The 14471-nt window shown below is 41.3% G+C and overlaps 1 non-coding gene across 1 annotated transcript; it reads right to left on the bottom strand.

The window, feature by feature from the left end:
* Positions 1 to 11790: 11790 nt before the first annotated feature.
* On the bottom strand, positions 11791 to 11893 carry LOC148010374 (U6 spliceosomal RNA). The gene has a single exon (XR_015689633.1). It is a non-coding gene; the product is annotated as a U6 spliceosomal RNA (small nuclear RNA).
* Between the last annotated feature and the right edge of the window lie 2578 nt (positions 11894 to 14471).

Genomic DNA, 14471 nt, shown 5'->3' with positions numbered 1-14471 from the left:
GGTAGGCTCTCCAACGCAAGATCGAATCAATTCTCCATGGGCTCTCTCTCTCTCTCTCTCTCTCTCTCTCTCTCTCTCTCTCTCACTGCAAGGGTTGCAAATGAGCTCTCCCTTGGCCTCTTGGCTCTTAAACCCCTTTCCAGGTAAGGTTTGAACACTCCCAATCACTCACTTACTAACATTAAACATCCCAAGCAACCTTTTTGCCATTTTTTGCATGATTTGTGCCCTGTTTTGCCCTATTTTGCAACGGTAGACCCTACCCTTTTTCGATTCGATTTCCTAATCCTGAGCTACACTAAATGCAACAAGAATCTAAAGCAAAAAACTGAAATGATTTCTCCTTCTTTTCGAATCATCAAATAAACAAAATAACCCAAAATACTTACTTGCTTCGAAGATTAAAAAACCCAACTTCCTACCTATCTCAAGCTCCAGTTCAGGGATGAATCCCTTACTTCGATGCTCGATATGAGGCACGCAAGTGCTTAAGCTTGAATCTCTTAGTCCTGACAATGGAACCAAAATGTAGAGAGAGCTCACGCTCAACCGCCAAGATCCATGGACTGCTTATTGTTTCAAGCGTTTTAAGCAAAGCTCTAATGGCTATCTCTCACCTAGCCGACGCGCCGTCGATCCTACGTGTGTAGTGAGCTTACCTTGATGCCGAAATGAGTTGCCTCCTCTCTCGTACACGCCGGTAGCTCCACGATCCTAGATGCTAGCTCAAGCATCCTCAAGCCTCCTCCATCTCCAAGCTCCATCCACCATAGCCGGGTGCGCGAGAAAAGAGAAGAGAAGAGGAGGTGGTGAAGAGCTTCACCCTCTTGATCCCTCACTCCCACACACTCACTCCCTCACACTCTCACACTCCCTCTCTCAAGAGCACACACAAGCAAGGAGAAGAGAAAAAGAGAAGAAGAAGAGAACTCTTGTTAGCCACACACCAAAGAATGAGCTCTCATTCACTTTTTGAACTTTATATATAAAACCCTAAATTCCCATGGGCGCCCATCCCTTTTTACACGACTGGCCATTGTGGCAAGGTCCCTTTTTCTAATTCCCTCTTCTTGCTTCATGGCCTCAACCTATACCCGTCTATTCTTTTACAAATGGCACAGGAGGGAGCCTGGCGCTCTTTTACAAGAGTTTTTAGAGCTTTTTGATGTGCCTTCCATTTAAAATTATGCTTTTTGCCCTAGCTTAGCTTTAGAGGTCGCCTGCATGTCTTTGCTCTTTTTCCATCTTTTTCCTTCATTTCTCTGCCATCTTTCTCCACCATCTCGACTTGGGGTTAACAGAGGTTAAGACCATTGCTTATCAATTAGTTTCCATTGGAGCTGAAGTAGAGGATGAAGTCTTGGTTGCAATTACTCTGAATGGTCTTGGACCCAAATATAAATTGTTTGATACATCTACAACCATGCGGCAGGAGATGTGTGATTTCAATGAGTTGGTGTCATTGCTTATTCATGAAGAGGTCAAGCTTGGATTAGCTATTGGCTTAAGTAGCTCAAAGGGTAGAGATGCAATCTTCTATTCAAATCAAAGAGGCCATGGTAGCCATAGTAGAGGGTCCTCTGGTGGTCGAGGGACTAACCATAATGCATATTAGAATGTGAATAATTAGCATGTGCAGAATACTAGAGGTGGTGGATACTTCCAAGCAAGGGGGAGATTCAACTCCAGAGGCAGGGATTCATCGCAATCTGAAAATATGAATGAGTAGTATGAGAAGGACAAGGACTATCACTACTATAAAAAATACGGGCATATTGCTAAGGATTGTTGGAAGAAACAAGCAAATCAAAAAACTAGAAACAAGGGTTTAAGTTGTCTAGAGGTGCAGGTACAAGTGCACATAAGAGCATATATATACACATGTGCACATGCCAATGTCAATGTCAATGTGTGCCAGTGTCAATGAAAGTGTGCCTAAGTGCATCAAGTGTATGCGAGTGCACTCAAGTGTACACAAGTGCACAAAAGTGTGCTAGGTGAGTTTGGATGCAAGGTTTACAAATAGCAGTGGGTGAGTGTGTGGGCACATATACACAAGGGTACACAAGCGCACATATGCATGTGACAGTGACAATGCAATTGCCAATGCTAGTGCACATGTGCACTGCACTAGTACATGCTACTGCACGTACACACACAAGTACACACTAGTGCGATGCAAGGTGTGAACAAGGTTGGTATCGGCATTGGTATTGAGAGGAAAGAGAATCTTACAAGCACACGTAGGTGTGGCATGGTTTTGTGTACTTGTCCCTACACTCGGGGGTGGTAGAGCACAGTGGGCATACAAGGGGATCTGCATGAATTTATCCTAGAGCAATGACTACACTAAGTTGTGTATGTATTATGCAAGCGATTATGCAAGGCTATGTGTGTGCACAGTGCACATAGGTGTAGTGCACTAGAGGCTACAAGGTCAGGGCTTAGTGCATAGTAGGATACTAGGAGCAACTATGGAATATAGGTGATGGTGTGCTAGTGCATTTGGGTGATAGGTTGTGTGTGCAAGTGCACATGCACTAGTGCAATGCATTAGGATGAAGCTAGTGTGCTATGATGTGCAAGGTGCTAATAATGGGTGAGTATTGAGTGCCAATGGGTGGGTTTAGTATATGCATAGAGATCTAGGGCACATAAGTTCACACAATTGCACATGCGTGTGCTAGTGCGTGTGCACTCAAGTGCAAACTAGTGCACTAGGGTGTCTACAAGTGAACAAGGGTGTGTAGTTGGAAGCATCAAGTGTACGGACAAGGCCTCATCATCTTCCCTTACTTCACCTTGACCATCCCTTGTGAATAAGGTGGGTGCTAGGGTTGTGAAGGAAGAAAGGGGGGGCTCATCGTGTGTGCATATTAGGGTCAGCTAGAATGTAGCGACTCTATAGTGAGTGTTCTAGAGTATGTGTGTAGTGCAAGGTGGGAGCCTAGCTGCACAAGGATGTAGAAAACTTCACAGGGTGTGTCAATGCAAGTGACTATGCATTAGAGTGCACAAAGATGCGCATAAGTGCAGGCAGGTGCACAAGACTGCACATGGATACACACAAGTGCACACAAATATGCTAGGGTGCAAGGTCTATTTGTTGATTTACTTATGAGTGGTGGGACAACACACAAGCATTGTGAGGTGCTCATTCCTTGCTCCTTCAGCCCGTAAGCTGCCCTTTGAGAATGTATGGGCACCAAAATAAATAGAGAAAAGGAACAAGGCATTGGTCAAGAGCTCAATCCATCATGAGTGCCTAGTATCATGTGCATGCATGGTAGTGTGCGGTCATGGGCATGCAAGATTTAAGTGCTTACATTGCAATACTATTGCACAACCATATGAGTGCACATAGTGCATATGTCAACGGCATTATTAGTGCATGTGCATGTGTGTGCACATGCATGTGCCACTGTGTGTGACAATGATAGTGCTAGTGCACACATATGCCAATGCACAAGGTTGAGATAGTGCACAATGGGTTGTACTTATGCAATGCACACGTGCAAAAAGAGAAAAAATACAAACTCACAGTGAATTAAAAGGTGAAGGAAACCAACGCTTTGACTTCAATTAATTTAGTACATGTGGAAAACTACATTGAGTTTCACCCCCTCCCTCTCTTTATCTATTTAATGCTCACTCCCCTCCCCCCAACTTCAATGTTATTAGACAATCCCTATTGAATTTTTGGAGAAGGAAATGACATTAATTCTTACCTTTCACAAAAGGAGTGGTGAGATGGTTGCTTGCCTTGCTTCCTCCAGTGGCTCTTCCCTCCCTCTTGATAGTTCTTTTACTTAAATATGGCAATGGTGATGATCTCCTCTCAACTTGGTTGTACTATGATGCAATTGACCTTGCCTTGTTCTCTCCTCTAGTGTGGTGGAGAGAAGAGTTGGGGGAAAGGGAGAGGGGTGGAGAGGATATGGAGAGAGAGAGAGAGATATATATATATATGGTAATGGGGGTCAAAATAAGGTGTGGTGAAGGAGCGGATGTGATTTGTTATTATAAAGGTTATGATGGGAAGAGGGTAGACTTAGCATGTGTGGCAAGGTAATACAACACGTGGTGTAGTAGGTGGCGATTGAGGCAACTAGTGGATAGTGATGGTGACTCCACAAGGGCTCCCTAAGTAATTTCCATGGCTGCACATGGTGGGTATTGTCCAAGGTGGAGATCATGAGGGTGCATGTGTGCCAATGGGGATGATGATGGGGATGGAGTAGTTAGAGTCAATGAAGTAAGAGATGGCAAAGGTGACACATTTGAGGATGATGGAGGTGGAGCTTGAGATGATGAAGAAGGAGGTGGATGGGTGATGGTTTGATCAATGGGGTGATTCAACCAATTGGAGGGAGATAAGGGAGTGACAACAATGTTACAAGGACCAAGGTTTGATGACTAACAATGGGCATGAAGAGAGTGACAATAGGTGGTATGGTGGTTGTTGATAAGCGGTAGCTCTAACATTGTGAGCAGTTATGGTAGCATTCAAGGGATTGATACGATAGGTGCCACGACAAAACTAGATCGATGGCAAGACATGACAACTAATATAGAACACTCCAATGACGAGTGGAAGACTTCATGAGCTGCAACACTGCTTGAGGTGGCTTCACAAGGCAAGCTCGTCATTGTTTAAGGTGGTTGAGGCAGCTACATGATGGTAGACCAGTCACCATTCAAGGTGGCTACAAGCTCAGCACTCCAAGGGAGCTCTAGGCAATGGGGCGAGTCAAGGTGGTGGTATGAGTATCTACAACAATGTCAAGTTTAGCATGTGGAGGATAGGTTAACCCTAGGCCTCCCTCTAATTCAAACATGATGTTTTGCTTCTTTTTTTTAAAGCTAACGTTAAGCCCTTGTTGTTGTGCTAGAAAAAGCTCATAACACCACTATATGTTTCTTCTTCAAAGTGCACGTGTATCTTCTTATCCCTTCTTATCAATTCAATTTTCCTTATCTCCTCGTATTCACGACACAACTCAAGTCATAATATATCTATTTCACACGATAGTAAACATTTTCTTTCTACATGCTCTCTCTCTTTTCATTCATATTAAATGGACCTCCCAAAATGTAAGGGTGACTCGTGTGTTGTGGAACCTAATATATTTTTAATATATTTTCTTCCTTACTTTTTATTTGCAATCAAACATTCATACATTTCCATCTTTCCCTTCTAATGTTTTCATTATAGGTGATTATGGTCCATTCTACGTCTTATCACTTTGTTATGGATCACACAAACAAAACCGTTTCATCCAAGAGAAAAATCAATTCCTAACCAGTCCCCTAGATTTTGAAGATAACATGCATGTATCACATCCTTATTTGTAGTATAATGCATGTTAGTAACTTCATGATCAAAGTGTCCTAAGGTCCTAGAAACAACACCAAAATGTTGTGCTTCACAAGCTGAATGATGGGACTTTGTACACCCTTTTATTCATTCAAAAGGTTGAACCACAAAGCACAGTGGCTATCTCTCACCTACCCTCTCATATGTATCACCCATACCAAGATTCGCTTGTAGTGGGCTTGCATGGCATTTCTTCAAGCATGAAGGATGCTCTTGCAAAGATCCACGATCCATGAATATGGTCCTTTAATTCTCAACCCTCTACAACATTGGCATGTATAGAAGAAGCATGAGCATAGGCATGAGAGAGCACTTGAGAGAAAGGAGGCCTCACCCACATGATTTTAACCGACATCTCGTAATCCCTATAACGGTAGATATATTCAAGAAAAAGTTGGACTATGCCTTACTGTCTTATGTAGGATGGGGATAAAATGTGCCATCTTGATAAATCTCTCAATCGCCATAAGAACTGAATCAAACCTCTTTGAGGAAGGTAGATTTGTGAGTCCATTGATACTAATGACCAAGGGTAATTAGGAATAGGCAAGGAGTGGAGCAACCCATGAGGTTGATGACAAGGGATTTTTTTCTCTCTTGCACATATTATAGGTGCATACAAAATTATTTGACTAATTTCCACATTTGAGGACCCCAATAGTCTAGGAAGATGACCTCTAATGTTTGATTGACCAAAATGGCTTGCAATTGAAGTTCATACCTTGTCTAAAGTATATGTAATTGAAGCGATCCAAATGATATATATAGTAGCCCTTGATAATAGAGCATGCCTTTGACTTCCTAGAAGCCTTCAACACTTGTACAACCTTTTTAAAATTATTGCTTCTTGATATTACAAGCAAAGTTATCCTTGGGAAGTTCTTTCTTGACTTATAGAAGGAAGGTCTAATTGTTTAGATCTTTGCCTCATATTGTGCAATGCTGGAATTGTTCTAGTTCCAAGAGAATAGAATCTTCTTGTTCATGAATGACATCTCCTTTTTTAGGTGCAAGATAGGAGTGCCAAGACAATGCATTTGGTTTCTCTTATTGATTTTTAGGTATTGTAGAGCTTCATACTTGTCAAGAATTGTGTTGGGAGGAGACTTGCTTGAGTTACTGCACCAAACACACACCTTACACACAAGAGGAAGTTCGCTCACAAGAACACAAGAAGAGAGATGGAGGCCAAAATATTTTCTTGCTAGTTTCTTCTTCTTCTTCCACACACAATACAATATACACAAAGTATAGATAAGATACAACATAAAGAAAAGTGGCCTACTAAGTCAAACAATGCATAACTAACTATATTAGTCAACTAACGCTATAACTAAATCAGATGTAGATAGGTGCAACAAACTAAATATAATAAGTGATAAGTCAGTGTCCATGTAAGGATCATAATGACCATTGATGTGTTAAGTGTAGACATGCGGACCCATCTAGCTAGGTAGTCCATCATCAATGTTCACAAGTGTTGAGCTTGCCATCTCAACAATACTTGTAGCTTCTTATTAAGGACAATCATAATCAATATTCCCAGGTTCTTTACAATATAAACGCAATCCCAGAGCACATCATTGTTTCTTCTCTTGAGTTGATAATGGCTTTAATTGGGCTAAATTAATATACATATGCTTAACATCTGTTTCTTATTTTTCTTAAGAGGTCACTGTTGTCATGGCATCTAGACTTAACGAAGACCCATGGTGCTTCTCTTGACATCCCTCAAACAACTAATTAGAATGCTTAATAAATGAAGTCACTTAAAATATGTACCTTTGGTATTGTCAACAAAAGGTCATTCACATCATCATTCAGTCCCCAATAGAATTGGCTAATAAATAATTCTCATGCCAATTCAAATCATAAGTGAAATGTCAAAATTATGATGCATTGGTCTAGATTCTTAATGTAGACTTCTTATTCTGGTCTCAACAACTCTAGCTCTATCAGTGTCTCCAAAGGTAGCTAAGAATAATCAAGAAAACTATTTGAAATCATAAAGTAGAGGAGATTCATTCTCAAGTAATTGCAAACCAAGAGAGTGTTGTACCTAAAAGGAGTGTGCCAATAAGTCCCACTTGAGAAGAATCTTCAAGATAGCACTTAGGTTGTATGTGGATGAGCAACCACACCTACTGTGCAAAAAGCTTGTGAACTTTGATCTAATCCCATCAAACTTTGTAGGTAGGCTAGCCTATGTTCTTCTTCTATAGTTAATAGGTATGATACAAGACTTCAAACATCTATGTTGATGTAGACTTGTCTCTCAGAGTTCTTAGAGTTGATTTTGAAGGTCATGGATGGCTTACCCCAAAGCTTGGGGTTTCTTTTCTTGTAATGCCACGTTACTCTTATGAAGGTCTTGAATTTTTTCTTAAATATCTTGCAGGATGGTGATGACACTTTTCATCATTACAACCATCACATCAAGGCATGATCAAAGTATGGAGTCTTTCCAAATTGTTATAAGGATGAGGAGAGCTTGGCAATGACAGGGATTGTCAACTCACATCTCACAAAGAATTAACTTGAAGGAAAAGAACAAGAAGAACTTGATTCTTTAATGCAAGATAAGGGGACAAGACTAACATAACGGTGTTTACAACATTGAGGCTAGATCGTCAATACAAAACAAATTCTTGATATAAGACTTGATAATATATAAAATAAGATAAGACAAGACAACTTGAATCGGAACTAAAGAGGACTTACCTCTCAAGAGCCTTACAATTGGTGTTGGCAAGATTGAAGGGCTTATATCTCCTAGGACCCCTATGTAATGAGTTCTTTGTCCAAAGGTTCAATGGCTTGTCTATGACTTTCTTTTTGGTAAAGTGGGCTATGCCTATATGATGATGCCACAATAGGTGCCTAATGTAGAGAAGAAACAATGGGAAGGAGTAATTCTATTTCATAATCTAAATCTCCTTTAAAACTTGGCATTTCTAGTGGATAATCTTAAGCAAAGCAATGTTTATAAGCATCCAAGAAGAGATTTTGTAAATGGATGAGAGGATAAGATGCATGTTTCTCAACTATAATGCATATAGGCTTTCCTTTATTTTCTAAGTGGATGCTTAGCTTGTGCATGAGTGATTAATGGAAACATTGCAAGCTTTGAATTACTTTGTAAAGTTATAGACTGAACCTGAAATTCAAAAGCAATTGTGTGAGTATGATATTCAATATCAGGATTGTATTGATGACGGAAAGGCATGCCCAAAACACTATCAGAAGACTATAAATGAGCTATTAAGAAATCACGATCTTCCTTATATAAACCCATAGTTATTTCCTATGCTTCTATTTTCTGTGTACCATTATATGATATTTCTTGAAAAGCAAATTTAACTTATGTAAGATGGCTTTCTAACTGCAATCGTTTAGCCAACTTTTTGAAAAGTAAATCTTGTGATCTACAATCATTATGTAGAAGGCTAACATCGAAATCATCGATTAAACCTTTCATATGAAGCAAATGGTGTAAGGATACAAAATTACTTTTGATACTCTTTTTCTCTCCTTTGGCTACCTCATGTTTTAAGGAATCCATTGTCCAATCAAAAGTGCAGTTTGGTACCTCCTCTATGTTGTGAAGCTCCATTATAGTAGCCTTCTAGGTAGGCATTTGTACACAAAAAGTAACATGTGCATGACCTAGCCCTTCTATAGCAATAGCAAACAACATGGAGTTGCCTCCGTTGGGCTACAGTTTGGAATTCCTTCTCCACATCATGAGCATAAGAAATAGCTTTATGGAGTACGGCGGTTGAAGGGTATTCAAGTTTGCTTAAATTCTTGGTTAGTAACCATCTTCATATTTTCTTTGGAGCATATCCTCAATAATCTTCCCACATGCGCAAAATAAGTAGGTGCTACTAGAATGTTTCAGTGTATGTGGCTATGCTATCCCCATCTTGTCACAGGAGATTTGCCCAACTACGCTTGGCTTGTAAATGGAGTTGTGTTGGTAGGAATGATTTAGTAGCACACTTATTTTTATACTTTTCAGTGCTTTTTTGGTCATCAAATTGTTGTAAATTGGAATGACTTATGACTAGTTCTTTTCTCCTTTTGTGCTCACTACACATCGAAGACACTACGAAAGATGCATGCGATGTGATCATCTTTATCTTGGAATTTTTGGGTCCATTGTTGTTCACACTCCTAAAAGACGTATGTAGCTTCTGCTAAATTGTGTTGAAGCGATTCCACCTAATCCACTAAAGATTAATTTTGGGTGGTGGAGAGTAATCATCATTGTCGTTGGACTGTATGGCTTTGAATTTTGGAATACAAAATTTGCTAGAAAACCTTCCGCAAATTCTACAAATTTGTGCAACAACAACGAACTAACAAAAGTTGGGATGCAAACCTGCAATGTCGAAGAAGAATATCACTTTGCGTATAGACAGGTGCTACTTGTGTATAAACGGTTACTTGTCCTTTAAAAAGGAAATTTGAAGCAAAAGTTACAGTTTTAACCTTAAAGCTTGAAATAGTGATTATGATAATGATCCTTACTGCCCATAGGTTGATTAAGGTGTGTGAAAGATGTGCTAAATATCAAAGAGGAGAAAAAAAGATGAGATACTTGCTACCTTAAAAATAGGTACTATAATTAATGTCATCAACCTATAGATTAATACGTGGGAGTGAAAGGAAAGTTGGTGAAGTGATAGGAGAGTTTGTGTGAACTAATTATGAGAGTGAGGTTAAGTTAGCTTTCCTACTCTATCATGTATCCCTACGCTAAGCCCCTCATAACATTTGAAGGAGAAGAGAGCTTATACTACAGACGCTTGGCCTTGGGAAGAGAGATGGCAGGCCGCGGAGAGAGAGAGAGAGAGAGAGAGAGAGAGAGAGAGAGGGAGAGAGTTGGTTTTAACCGATGAATAGTAACTTTATTGAATGGTAAAAAGGAACGTGCTTGATGACGATGGTGATGTTGTTGAAGACATCTCGAGCATAAAGAGGAACCGTGGCTAAAGGAGAGGGTTCAACAAGTCACACCCCTGCTCTGATATCGATGCTGTTGAAATTGAACCATAAACCACAACTCGATAACTTAATTGCAAACTATTGAGATTGCACACAAGAGAAGAATAGAGAGAAATGTGAAAACTGAAGCGTGATACAAGTTGGATGCAATGTCCCCCCATGAACTGAGAGGGCTCTCCTTAGTATATATATTTATATGTATAAATATTATTGATCTTATGCGCAAAGTAGGATATTACATCCATACTTTGTGCTCTTTTCATGAACGACTGTCTTGTTTTCCTAACATATATATATAATGTGTCTAAAATCATAGGCAACAACTTTGGAGCTCAATTCAATAATAGCGCCCACCCCTCAGGACTAAAAAACATGAGGGGAACTGTTGTACGTTGGATATGAGCGATTTTGAACAGAAATACAGGTCGTCACGCAGATTGGTGGGCCATGTGTCCCGTACCCCACAGGGGGCATTATTGCTTCCTTTAAAATATAGGCCACACACGGGAGTTTATCTTTCCGCCTCCCCCTTCTAGCGCTAGCCTTTACCCCTAGGCTACATGGTCAGCTGTGCTAAGGCACATGTTTTGTGAGTTGATATTCACAACAGCAACTGAGTTTTCTTTTCTTTCTTCTTGTAGAAAGCCCTCGGGCTTTTACAACCCTCTTCGTGGCAACTAAGGCCCGCCATGCTCCAAGATGAGAACACGTAATGGTGAGGTGGGCTCTCCCTTCACAAGGCCCTTCCTCCGGGCTCCGTACTTCTCCTAAAGTCAATGGCTAAAGGATGCCAACCTCGGTGAAGCCATGACCGGTTTGGAACCGTGTGAAGAGATGGCTAAACCTCAACGAATCCATCACCACGAAGAAGAGACGGCCCGCCCTTCTCGGAGACCATGCACGTTAGTACGAGTTAACTCTTTGAGAGCAGTGACTCTCAAGCATATCTAGCTACACAGGAACAGTGCCGTTCTCAACCCGGGCAGGCGGTCCTCGCGAGGGGATGATATCCATGGCCTCCTCACATCTCAACTTCTAGCAATTTTAGAGAAGGTAGAGAAAAGTCATTGGATCCTCAAATTGTTTTGCTGCGTTGTATGGCCTAGTAGGCCATGATGTATACAGTAATGCTGTATATTCTCTTAGAGGGTGGGACTAGAGAAGCCTGTGAATTTTGAGGGGTTACATGTCCTTCTACTTTTTTCCGTTCTCAGACATGGGCCCGAGTGCCGTCCTGCAGCTGTTGGGAGCGCCTACCCTCCAGAAAGGAACCTTTGCACAAGCTCCTTCTTGCGTTACGAGGAGAAAAGCCGGGTTCTCGACATTTGCGGCGCGGGCAGCAGGAAGAAGGTCGAAAACAAAAACATATTCGGATCCGGCCCGACGCAGCGACGAAAGGCGAAAAAAATTTGGACCATTTCTCGATTTGTGCGTGTCATCCTTGCGCAGGGGCCATGCTAATCTTCTCTGTATCGTTCCAATTTTATCAGATGTCTCCGAAGAGACGAAACAAGAGCACCTCTCGCTTGGCGCCCAGATAGACGCAAACACTGAAGCTGAGCGTGCATGTGGGGCAGAACGCAGCACACGTGGCACGCTGCTGCAAGTGAAGCGGGTGCGGCTTTTGGCTCGTGCCTACGTTCCTGGACGCACAAGAACTTGATGGAGCTCCCGCTCCCGCGTGCGCTTCTAGCTTTGTGCAGCGTTAGGACTTGAGAAGGAATGGAAGAAGGGAGTCATCGGCTTGGTGGCAACCTAGACAGCCCCGTCTGGACATACATGCGCCTCAAGGAAAGCCGCATGATAGGAGAGCTAATAGGGATCTCGAATGAATGTACTCGTCTCACTCTCACAAAGTGGTGCTACCAGGGCTTCCCAAGCCTTCCATTTGCACCGCCTCAGGCTATGCATCTCTCTCTCTCTCTCTCTCTCTCATGTTTGTGCTTGTTCCCTCAACACCTCAGCCTCAAGGATTTGTTTCTCGAAATGGAGTCTTGTGAAGACCTACGGAGGAGGAGGAGGAGGAGGAGGAAGTACTCACTTACCACCGTACCGTATGGCACTATGTATTGCCTGGGCATGCAGACTCATAAGAAGGCATCACCATTTCACTCTATGAGTTTTCCACCTTGGTCAATGCTTGCTTGCTGGACCTGCACACAACTTTCCTGTGGCGTCGGCACACATCACACCGGTGTCCACATTCTAGGGATAAAGAGCTTTTCAAGTTCAACAAAATGTGGGTTACCTTATAGATTCGCAGTGCTAGAAGTTTTGAAGTTCTTTGTCCGAGGCGTAATGCATAGGTAAATAGGGGTTGGGTTCTTTTATACTACTTTGATGCTTTCTTATCAAAAGAGGCAGGCAACCTTTCTTTTTCATGGATATAAAATGTGCATTTTTATGGTACATCCAATAAGTTTAAAAAGGGGGTTATATCTCTCTTATAAGTATTGTAAATAGGGGATTCTCTAAAACTATTGACATGTCTCCGTTATAAAGTGCGACTCTCTCTCAGGAGATAATGCAAGCCAATGTTAGACTCTAGACCATTAATACATTAATGATCCATGGATTTTTTCTCACCACAAAATTGAGCTTTGATGATTGTGCATTTCATGATTTACGGAACCATAACATGGTCGAGAACTATCTTTCATTACACTTTTTTGCTACTTTATTATTTATTAATAACATTTTAGTATTGAAAGTTCTAGCAGAAAAGCATCCAATGTTATATATCTTCATCTAATTTTCTACACTCTAAGATAGAACTTTTACCACATATTCTATAAGGTAAATTTATACGTAGCTCCTTAAAGTCATCCTTAGTGTATGTGAGTGAGTGGCGAGATAGAAAGGGATGAAGAGGGAGTCCAAGAAAATGGATGCAAATAAGGATAAACTCGAGATTTTTGAGTACGAATTGCTCGCAAACATAGAAATAGCACTACAAGCACCTCGCACTACCCCCCGATGCCTACAATGTAAGTTGAATCGAACCACAACAGAGATGAGGGAAAGGCCCCCCAAGAATATGCCTTGCCACTGCAAATTCGATTGACTTTGTAGCATATTCTCACAATGGCACAACATGCCATAATGTTTTTTGCTTCAATCCCTAACTCTATCCATAGCTGAAGCAATGAAGATTCAACCAGATTAGCACCCTCGTACAAGAGACCACTAGAGGACATCTCAACTGCATCCATGCCCCTTCCAAACATATAAAAAAATCTCATGATATCATTACAAATTGTTTGTCGAGCTTGCTAATTAGACTATCAAAGGTAAAGAGGCTGCCTAGGTTCCTCAGCCTATGTGCCAAAGGAAATACAACATGAATTAACAGCTAGAAAAGCTTTGTGGGATGAAATGGATCAACAAATTTTGTACGCCTATTCTTCACTAAAGGAACAAAGTGCAAAACTAGAAGAATATCTCACTGCCCTACATGAACAACAAGAAGAGCATGAAAGTGCTAGGGAAGAAACAAAGGACGAATGTAAAAGGACATTGTGGGAGCTCTAGCTACTCAAGGATAGCCACCTTAAGTAGTAAAATCTCAATGTATCCTTGATAGCATAAGTATTTGTGCTTAAGTCCTAGAAAAGCGAGTTCAATGTCAATCCAATGAAGGCCATGAGGTCAACCATTGGTCCCTGGCTATAGCCCTAGGACACCATGAGACGACCAGTAGAGATTGAAATGCTTCTTGGTGAATAAAAAAGTTGATACAAATGTGGCTCCCATGGAGTAAGAAACCTTAAGAAGGCTAGTTTTAGCTACCCACTAGGCCAAAACCGCTCCAATGACCAAACCCCATACCACAAAATTTGGCCGCTCCACGTCTTCCACGCCACCTCTCTATCATCCACAATTATGTTGCCTCTTCACCTTGGCCACTCAATACATCCACCTTGTGGGTCTCCCACTCCCACGCAACACCAAGCATGAGCCAAATGTGCTCAACAAAAAAATATCAAAACTTCAAGGCTAAAGTGCTCCCAACCACCCTCTCCTTGACATTTCAAAGTTTAAAATAGTACTTTCCTTGAAAAAGGTAGATGGATTCATCTCAATC

This window comes from Lygodium microphyllum, chromosome 29 (genome assembly GCF_053477565.2).
Source record: "Lygodium microphyllum isolate KBCC chromosome 29, Lygodium_microphyllum_v1.1.10, whole genome shotgun sequence".
In the NCBI taxonomy this organism is placed as follows: domain Eukaryota; kingdom Viridiplantae; phylum Streptophyta; class Polypodiopsida; order Schizaeales; family Lygodiaceae; genus Lygodium; species Lygodium microphyllum.
The sequence above is the reverse complement of the archived record's forward strand: the minus strand, read 5'-3'. Positions and strand labels throughout refer to the sequence as shown.